The sequence below is a fragment of the Maylandia zebra genome, linkage group LG23 (genome assembly GCF_041146795.1).
Source record: "Maylandia zebra isolate NMK-2024a linkage group LG23, Mzebra_GT3a, whole genome shotgun sequence".
Classification (NCBI taxonomy): Eukaryota; Metazoa; Chordata; class Actinopteri; order Cichliformes; family Cichlidae; genus Maylandia; species Maylandia zebra.
Genome location: NC_135188.1, coordinates 24,812,809 through 24,823,129, shown reverse-complemented (window position 1 = coordinate 24,823,129; position 10,321 = coordinate 24,812,809). Strand labels below are relative to the sequence as shown.

At 43.6% G+C, this 10,321-nt stretch overlaps 1 long non-coding RNA gene across 1 annotated transcript in view; it reads right to left on the bottom strand.

Annotated features, from left to right (window-relative positions):
* Positions 1 to 1,704: 1,704 nt before the first annotated feature.
* The window catches only part of LOC143415178 (uncharacterized), a 52,133-nt gene continuing 43,516 nt past the window's right edge, over positions 1,705 to 10,321 (bottom strand). Inside the window, exon 4 of the long non-coding RNA XR_013095811.1 lies at positions 1,705 to 2,049. This is a non-coding gene — a long non-coding RNA (uncharacterized LOC143415178). The remainder of the gene's footprint in view (positions 2,050 to 10,321) is intronic.

The following is a 10,321-nucleotide window of genomic DNA, read 5'->3' as shown; positions in this document are numbered from 1 at the left end:
TGCATATGCATGAGCCCATATGGATAGTGGGAGGAGAGGTAGGCAACTCGATCCCTGCAGTTGAAAACTAAATAGCGAGGTTGACCCATTTTATCTTAAAAATCCATCCACGGTAAGCGAATACACCTAGAGCCTGGTTGTTTTTTTAGCCACAAGCATGCGCGTATGTGTGTGTGTGTGTGTGTCTTTTCCGACACTCCCAAAACACACACTCGTTTGTTTCAGCCAAGAAGGGTAATGAGACAGCCTGCTTCGGCAATAAGTTTAATGTCACAAAGAAAGGTCTTTTTTGTGGGTGTTTTTCATTGAGGGAGTTAATTGCTGAAGATAATTAATTAAAAAATGTTGACTGGAGAATTGTACATTGATTACTGTAAATATTCTCCGGAGTTTTGCTCTACTAATTGAGGAGCATTCTGCCTGGTGCATCTTATTACGTGGGCTACAGTATTAGCTGCCGTGCATCCTTGCCAGTATTGATTTTTTTTTTTTTTTTTGGTTTGCTTTTGCTTTGATGAAGTGCATTACACTCAGATCACTAAAATATCTGAGAAGCACAAACACAAGTTGAAATTATGATATAAGATATAAAAGTATTTTCACATTTAGTGCTGTTTTCTCACGGTTTAGATAAGAATTCGTACACCCGATTTATACCGGTACTAGCCCAGAAAGGAAACGAATTGTTAAATGGTTGTGATGGGTTTGTTGGGTAGTAACAAACCATGCAATCACAATATAGCGATCCTATGTGGCAGGCTGTAAATTCATCTAGCTTGCTCATTATGTTGATGTAATAACGAGTACTGCATATCAGTATAAGTAACTGTTGCTCAGGATTTATTAGCTCCATTGATTAGCTCACTCATCATGGCTGATACATAAGTATAAATAGAAGCGGTGACACTGCCCACTATGGCGTAGTCTCTAGGGGCATTCGATGTGATACTGGGATGATAGAGTGAGGTATCTACCATCTGGAAGGCCGGTGGATCCATTCTACAGTTACTTAAGTCTGCATGTCAAAGTGTCCATTGGGCAAGACTCTGAACCCTGAGTTTTCCACAATGCATCCATCAGAGTGTGAGTGTGTGCACAAATGTTAGACAATGTGCTTAGGTATAGAGCTTGGATGTGTGTGTGATTGGGTAAGGTGTGTGTTGTAAGGTAAAGACCCTACAATAATACAGAAAAAAACCCCAACAATTACCACTTGGCGATAGTGGGAAGAAAAAACGTCCTTTAATAGGAAGCAACCTCTGGCAGAACCAGGCTCAGGGAGAGGCCCCAACCAGTGAAGGGTGTCGTCCTGCAGAAACTGCGTCGCTATTTGTGGATGCATTTTAGAATTTCTGGTTCCTGTCTGGCTGAGCTCTTAATGTGAATTTCAGTTTTATGTGTGTTTCTGTGCATGTAGACACCAACAGATTTGACAGTTTTTGACTTTTACTCTCTGCTTAGGGCTAGCAGCACATCATTATCCTTCATCAGCGCTTTGCCATCACCCTGTGAATAACAAACGGCCAGGTAAAGACTCCTTGGAGTTCAAATATGAACAGAATTCACTGAGACAACATAAAGTACAAAAGCTAATGGTAGAAATTGAAATTCATACCATTTACAAGAGAGCAGAAGAGCCAGAGTGGTGCAGGGAAAGCATTCAGAGTGCATCATTATCACCAGTCCATTATGCCAGTGGGTTTCTGTGTCCAGATACTTGGTCATGTCCTATAAACAGAGACAAAGTGAGCTGCATCTGCATGTACTGGGTATACACATTAATCTTTCTTTGTACCTGGAAAAGCCACATTAACACCATTTGAACAAAGCGTCCGTCTGAACGAATCAGACTGACGCTCGCTTTAAACCTTGAGCTCCGCGCTACATCCGAGCACGCACGTCCACGTTAACCTTGTAGGACGTCCACGCTCAGGAAGACAGACAGGCCGACAGGTGGAGGACTGAGGCCTGGTAATGAAACATGACTGGTGACGGGTGAACAGGCAAGCAAAAGGTGGAACATCAAGCCCCACCACCCGGTACCCGACCCTGGAGACAGAGAGAGATGAAAGGGGAGGAGGGGGAAGAGAGAGAGAGACATGTCAAAGCTGCATACATTGATTCAATAAAAATTCAATACAGCAAAAGGAAAAAAAAAACACGTAGACGTCTATGAGCTGCACCTCCTACGGTGAAGACAGAGGAAAGATCAAGGATGCTTTAAAGTGAGAATTAGATGGGAGATAAGACACTGGAAGGAAGAACGAGAAAAAGAAGGAAGCAGGCTTAAATTAGATGGCAAAAGAGTCATAGGGTCAGATTACATGACAGTGGCCACAAGTGACCGCTTAATCATTTGGGTCTATGCCACTGAGATCACTGAGACTAACATCTAACACACCCAGTCATTTTGTTTCAGAAGCAGGCCTGAAATATGACAGAAACCACTGTTTCACAAAAGACAGACAAGGGTTACCTCTGGTGAGCGTCTAAAGGGGAAAGTGTTAAGAACTCGCCAACGTTAGGCCTGACAGAAACACATGATGGACTATGAACACAGCCAAGCAGACTAAGACCCGCTATAATGCAGCCAAAACCAGTACTGTACCTGGAAACACTTGCCAAGCACCAAATATCAACAGATCTTTAATTTCATGCAAGTCAGGTCTCTTGGTCTCTTGTTTTACAGCTGTATTCCTCAAAAGACCTGCCTCGACTCTGCCTCTGATTGACTCTGGCCCTGTCATATGTGCCTAACCAGTTATCTTAACATACCTCTATGAAGCAATGAATACTAGCCAATCAGAGCAGAGGCAGGACTTGGTACCGTAGATCATGGAGAGAAGCTCGTGGTTCCAGAGGAGTTTCAGTTGATTAAAAGAGTTAAATGATTTTTATTAATAATAATAATAATAATAATAATAATAATGGATTGGATTTATATAGCACTTTTCAAGGCACCCAAAGCGCTTTACAATACCACTATTCATTCACTCTCACATTCATACACTGGTGGAGGCAAGCTACAGTTGTAGCCACAGCTGCCCTGGGGCAGACTGACAGAAGCGAGGCTGCCATATCGCGCCATCGGCCCCTCTGGCCAACACCAAATTCTATTTTGATTCTAATACACATTTAATGGCACATAGGGTTGGTTAATTTCCGGCACTGATCACGGAAGCCCCTCCCACTTTCTGTTCAAACCATTTGATTGTGAAAAGCAGCCAATCAAAAGAAAGCCTGCTGAGAGGGTGGAAGAAGGCAGGCGAAATTAACCAGCACCTTCATATTCTAATGGAAAGAACAGAAACCAATGTATGTGTCACAAAAAAGGCTGTTGACCATTTTTACCTGATGGACTCAAAAGATATTTTGAGGTTGTTATGTTATAAACTCCTAATAAAAGAGAGGGTTGAGAACCGATGGATGCAAAAAGATCTTTAGTCCTCCCAGATTCAAACAATTGATAATGTGAGTGCAACACTAATCCACATGTGCAAAAATAAAACAGAGTTTCTTGTCAACTAAATTCACTTTTCATTCTTTTTTTGTGTATATGAAACTTTTCAGGGGTTGCCTAACTCTAGCCATTTCCTCTAAGCTTTTTAGAATTTTTTCATTGCAATTTCACTCCTTTTTACTCTCTTCTTCCTTCCTCTACCTCTAACCCCAAACCTGCCCCTTGCCTTTTTTCCTTTTTTTCTTTTTTGATTTTTTCCCCCCACCTTTTCTCCCCCTCTCCATCTGACTGGGAGTGTATCTACCTATCCAGGCAGTAGTGCTGGAGGGGTCCCCTCGGGGCTCGAGTCCTTTGCTCCTGGCTGTTTGATGTTGAGCCGGCACGGATGAGCCTCAGCCCCCACCCAGAGTTGGCTCCCCCATCATCAAACACCCCGGCTGGGTGCCAGGCCAAGGCTGTGGCCCTAATCAAACACGGCGCCTCTGCGGACCCCCTCGTACACTCCAAATGGGAGAAAAAGTCTAATTATCGAGGCAACCTTCAGCATCGCTCAGAAATGTCTAACACTCATACAAACTCCTGCTTCTTAGCATTTAGGTTAGGTGTGTATTAGAGTTTATTTTGCAAGGTTATGTGCTGCTGGTAAAGGAGGCAAATATTACAGGCAGAGATAGGGATGGGTATTGATAAGATTTTCACGATTCCGATTCCATTTTTGATTCTGTTTAACGATTCGATTCTTTATCGATTCTTTTTTTTTTTTTTAAAAGGAGAACACTAAGGTCGATTAGCTTAGAACTTTGTTTTATATCTTCTCTTTGAACAAGATAGAAATGTAGGAGTAACATGGCCTTACAAACCCAACAGTGAGATCTTAAGAGATCCAGCCTACGGCTCTTCAATGGGGTGTCACAGGGTCCCCAGGAGAAAAAATTGTAAATGTAAAATAATAAAATAAATATTCTTCTGTAGCAATAACAAAGTATAACATAAATTATTCTGTAGCAATTACACAAGAATATCCAGTAATGTCCCTGCCTACAATTAAACACATTCACTTACCGAAAATCAGGGCATCTGCTGTGGTACATGGGTGCAAACCTTTTACCACAAACTTAGTCACTGCTCGGTGACATTCGTCTATCCTGGCCTGAAAGGAGACGCTACCAGTAGACTGCAGCGAGAGCTGCCAGCATCTGAGCCAGACTCTGTCTGTCTCTCTCATCATGGTCACCTAAATGCACAGTAATGGCAGGTTTTGTAATAAGGCAGATCGCACTAACATAATATGCACTGTTAGTTTATTATTTACCTGGCGCATTAACGGGAGAGGACGTGCAAACGTTACCGCTGCTGCTGGGTTGAGATTCACGAGTCCAGAGCAGAATTAAAAACACGACATTCATTTAAGGTCATCACGTGTTTTGTGAGCAAATGCTTTTGCATATTCGTAGTGTTTCCTCCCTTAAATGAAATATCTACTTTGCAAGTATTGCAAGTTGCCCTGTTGTCATCCGTTCTCGTAAAGTATAACCAAACTTTTGAGCGTTTAAGCCACTTAGGCGCCTTGTTTCCTGCCAGGTAAATGTCACTCCGCAACGTGGTGACGTCATTCGGAGCAACTGGAATCGATAAGGGAATCGTTTGCAAAAATGGCAAACAATTCGAAGGAATTGAAACAATGGGAACCGGTTCTCAACAAGAACCAGGTTTCGATACCCATCCCTAGGCAGAGAGGACACTTGGGGAAAAAAAACCTGCACAAAAAAGTGTTAGCTTAGTAGCCTGCAATAGTGGTCAATCTAAACATTTTTTATCATGCTATAGGAAGTTTGATGTTGTTATAAGAAGTGCTTCAAAATCAGGAGAATCAAGGGAGGAAAACTGGCAGAGGAGGAGAAAGGCAGATGGAGAAGCTGAAGCTGTCCTTGGAGAAAAGGCGAGCGCTCGATTTTCTGTTTGCTGCCATTTGTCTTGAGCTGCTAAGAGAGATCAACAGTCCTCGGCACACAGATCAATATTCTCTTAACCCGCACCTAATCTGGTGAGAGTTTCCTCCAATTTCACCTTCCATACCTCCTCCTCCTTCTCACCCGCTTACCCTCCACTTTTATTTTCCCTCTCCTCTCGTTTTCAGCAATCATTTTTGGGTGTTGGCGTGACAACCATTTTTCATGCTCCTGGTCCGAGCAGGTGACACAGAAGGGAATGATGTTTCCTGATGCAAACAGAGAAAATGTCTGTGTGTGTGTGTGCGTGTTGGTAAGGAGGGAGAGTGATGGATACGATGTATTGGTAGGACGCCGGTGCCGCCATCAGGGGCCCCCTGACGCTGGCGAGATAGACTAGCTGCCTAATCGGGCGCATGACATCGCAAATTCAGCCCCGCACACCTCCCTCCTCCTCGGCGAGCATTCCTCAAGGCCGTATCATGTCTTCTGTGTGTCACAGCAACTCCCAGCACGCTGTTCAGGCTGTTGTCAGAGCTGTCCTGTCTACTAAATGGAGCACTGTCAGTGTGTCCCTTCACTGTGACATTATTAGAAGGAAGGAAGATGAAAGTGTGGATAGGTTTTGGATGTGTGTTTGGTTTTGTTTGAGGTTTTGATGAGCGGATGTTTTAATAGGTTCTTTAAAGGTGGATTTCGGTGGATTGAAATTATGAGTGAAAGAGCGTTTCTCTCGCAGTCGCTAACAAAACTGGAATTGTAGTTATTTTTTCTTGTTTTATTGTATATATATTCATCTATATGATGCTACACCTTCTGTTGCTTCAGTCTGATCTCATTCAAATGGCAAATCTCAACTAGTGTGCACTATTTAAGGCCTAGAGACCAGTCAGCAACCCCTTGGCAACCTCCAATCACTAAGACTTATATCATGCATTTTTATGCTAAATGAGTACTCAGACTGCTTTCTTAATACAAGTTTCATTCACCTCATTCACTTACAGTCATACAAGCACTTTTTTTCTGTGTCTAAGCGCTTTTAACCTAACATTCACACACTAAAACAGTCTGCATCCAGGGCAACACGAGATTCAGCTTGTTGCTCAAGGAGATAGAGGAGCCAGGCAAGTACTGATTGGTAGATGGCCCGCTCTACCTCGTGATCAACAGTATTGTATTTATACAGTGTGTGTGTTAGACATTATGTTTTTTTTCCCCATTTTTAGGGATACAGTTCATGAGTTTGCAGAGGTTATGGACATGTCAGTGATACAAACCTTCAGAGGTCTAACCTTCTACTTGCTCTACCCCCTGACCACCGGATCCTGGATCTTTACTTTTTTTGCTTCGTCATCAAACCAGATAAGTTAATAAATAAAACGCAGATATGCATTTTCTCCATGCTTGAAGAACTTTAAGTCCTGGACAGCCTCTCCTCCCCTTCGACAAGCCAGGGAGTGATTGGCAGGCCGCAAGAACAAAGCTGGTCTTTCACAGACATGGCCTGAAGTGTAGGCCTTCATCCATGGACGTACGTCAGCTGCCCCAACAGACAAAGCCAGCTAGTGTACGCCACATGTACTCAGGGGCAAGCGCCACACACAGACACAGTAACAGGAAGACAGCAGCTTCAGTTACCATGCAGCCGCGCGGATGATGCTCACGTATGCATTCAAACAAGAAAGCGTCCCACGCGCTCGCCCACACCACGATTGCATACGTGCACAAAACAAACACATACTGTACACTATGTGGAGGCATGCAAGCCGGTACCTACACACAAACACAAACATGCAAACACACACACAATAGCTGCTTTCTTTCACTTGCTGGCACAACAACAGAAGCCAGTCCTGATCCTGGTATACTTTGGCCCACATGCTCCAGACACACGCTGCTTACAGGATTATGTCACAGACGAGATGTTGTGTTAGGAAGTATTTACAGAATTATAGCAAGAAGCAGTCAGTATTTACCAAATTTCCACAAAAAATTGTTTATGATCAACTGAAAACTTTTGTTTTTACTCCAACTAGTCTTTAATTTAGTGTTGTTGTACTCACACCCCAAAAGAAAATAAGGTGGTATAAAAAAAAAGTAAGGAGAATGCACCAGAAATGTTGATCATAAGCTTTCAATACAACACTGAACTGTGTCTCATCATATTACATCCACTTATATACATCCAAGTCCAACCAACAAGTTGATCTGTAAAGAGGAAAAGTATCACACTGCCCCGATGAAGACCTTGTGAGAGCAAAACTTAATTTCAGACCATAACTATTCATAATGTTCATCCAACTTCACATCATAATAGGAACACCCACCTTTAGGGCAAAACAAAGCTCTCTTCCACAGCCTGCCAGCTTTATTTTAGACAGTTGGTACAGTGGCGCTTAAAGCCAGCCAACTCAGTTTGTTAACAGCTGCTAGCAAAGCAAAGAATTCATACAAACACATTAGCTAAATCGCACCAATCTGTCCTTCTCCACACCAAATCAACAATGGTGGGTCAGCTGAATTGACTGAAAATATGTTTTTGACAGTTTAACTTTACAAAGTAGTAAAAGTTTGAAATGTCCTGCAACACTATCTGTATTGACCGATGGATTAGTGCTAGAAAGCTAGCAAACATTACCCAGTTAGCTTTACCATCTTGTCCTCCATCTCTTCCACACCTCATCTTCTCTTTAAAGAACGAAAGTGTGAGTGGTCGGCGGCCTTTGAAGCAGCAGTTTCGACAACATCGCAAGTTCATCTCACACAGCTGCAATAATTTGGGTCATGTCGCGGTCTCTAACCACCCGTGACTGTGTCATAACATGTTTTAATTTTCTTGCTTTGAGAGGTTATATTCATACTAATGTTTTTAAAACACATGGAAAGCTGACAGACAGGCATGTGCTGTTGACTTCTGGGGTTCTGGGACGATCAAATGACTGAAATCTACGAGATAGACAAGCAAAACATCCCCATGTCTGGAGTCTATAGTGTTCTTATTATGGATAAAATGGTGTCTAAAACTACAAAGTAAAAAATAAAGTTGAAATTTCTTTTTCTGAAAAAAAAAAAAAAAAAAAGAAATTTCTTTCTAAAACAATACATCCTTAGTGTAATGCGTCCAGGCGAATATGAAGAAAACCATTCACGAGCGATGATGAAGTCCCGATGAGACAAAACAACGCAGGTGTACATCCAGCTACGCGAGCACAGATGGTATCTCTGCCATTCTGGCACACCATTCACCACAGTTTTTCAAAGCTGGTGCATGACAACATTGATTCAACATTTAAACATTCGCTAGCTTTAGCTGCTACATGTGAATAGATAGCTACTGTACTGTCGGGAAGTGGGCCTGCATCCCAGTTGGCAAAATGACTATTCCAGACTGAGGGGCCGACGGTAAGGAGCATACAAATGAAAATAGCAGCAGAGAAAGGCGCTTGTCTCTCTCAAGCCAAGCATCTGCTAAGCATTTTAATGGGGATCAATGGAAGGGCAGGGACAGGAGATCGAGGGGTTGATTGGCTGGCCGGCCCGGCGCTCACACAGCCGCCGCTCTCCATACTGCCTGCACTGCTGTTTACAGCCAACACAAGCTGCTGCGACCTGCCTGCGCGCTCTGCACCAGCTGATGTGTATATCTGTGTGTGTGTATGTGTGTGTATTATAGGGATCAGTGAGTGTGTGTGCACAGCAGACTAGGGTGACAGTTGATATTGTTTGTGTGTGGATGCCATTTTTAGCCTTAAAAATAGAATGCGTATGCATGCGTTAACTGCATTAGTCCATGCGTCGATAAATGCGGGTGTGCACTGTGCAGATACAGCGGGTATTGTGCGTATTTGTCTAAATGTAAATCATCAGAGGGCATGAGCGACAAATTGCTCAATGAGTGTATCGTCTCCTGTTTGTCTGCTTTCCATCTCAGTGTATAGTTTAATTGCACACGCGCCCTCTTTCCTGTCATCAGCGCACACGCCGGAGCAGCACGGAAACAGTTAAAGTGATGCTTCCTGGCGTACCAAATGAATCAGATTAATATTAGCCAAAGCGAATGTCATCACTTCTCCCCTCTTCCTCCACCTCTCTACATCACCCCCCCCCCCCACACACACATACACTACCTTCCCTCCCTCTCCTCTACCTCCTCCTCTCCTTGCTGCTGCTGCGTTTGGGTTTCTGAGTCCAGGGCGGTAATGAGGGAACGTTATGCAGTGCCATAAACGGAGGGGCTCGCTGTCAGTGTGCATAAAGGATGAGACAGAGAAGATGGCGTTGGGGTCAAAGGGGGAGAGAGCGAGGGAGAGAGAGTCGAGGAGGACGGGATGGAGAATGTGTGTGAAGCCCGTTCCCTTGTCAACCATGCACACACACACACACACACACATACAGAGTGAGTGAGCACTCAACAGCAAGGCAGAGAGACAGCCTGGTGACAAATAGGCTCCCCTCTGTGCCCGTCTCACAGGTGCAATGCAGCACATGCAGCGCCACCTATGCTCAGCCGGCAGGAAGTGATGAAAGAAGAGTGGAACACCTCCCCACCCCCAAGTGGATGTGCTTATGGTCAACCTATCAAGAGTTGAGCAGCAGAAGAGCAAATAATTCTTGAGAAATATTTTCTAGGTTAAATCCTGAACACTACAGTGGACCTAGGAGCGCAAACACAGTGCAACTTAAGAAAAACAAGTAAAAGCACACAAAACACACCAGAGGTGTTTTTGGGGAGACAATAACGTGACGGACCAGCTGCGGAAGTGACAAGCTAACAGTTAACGGCTAATAGCAGATATGTATCTAGGGGATTACATGAATAATGTGATTACAACACACATTACCTGACATCTTTTTCTCCCTCACAACGCCTCTGCTTCTTTTAAATGTGTCTCAGTCCTTCACGTTTTGGTTT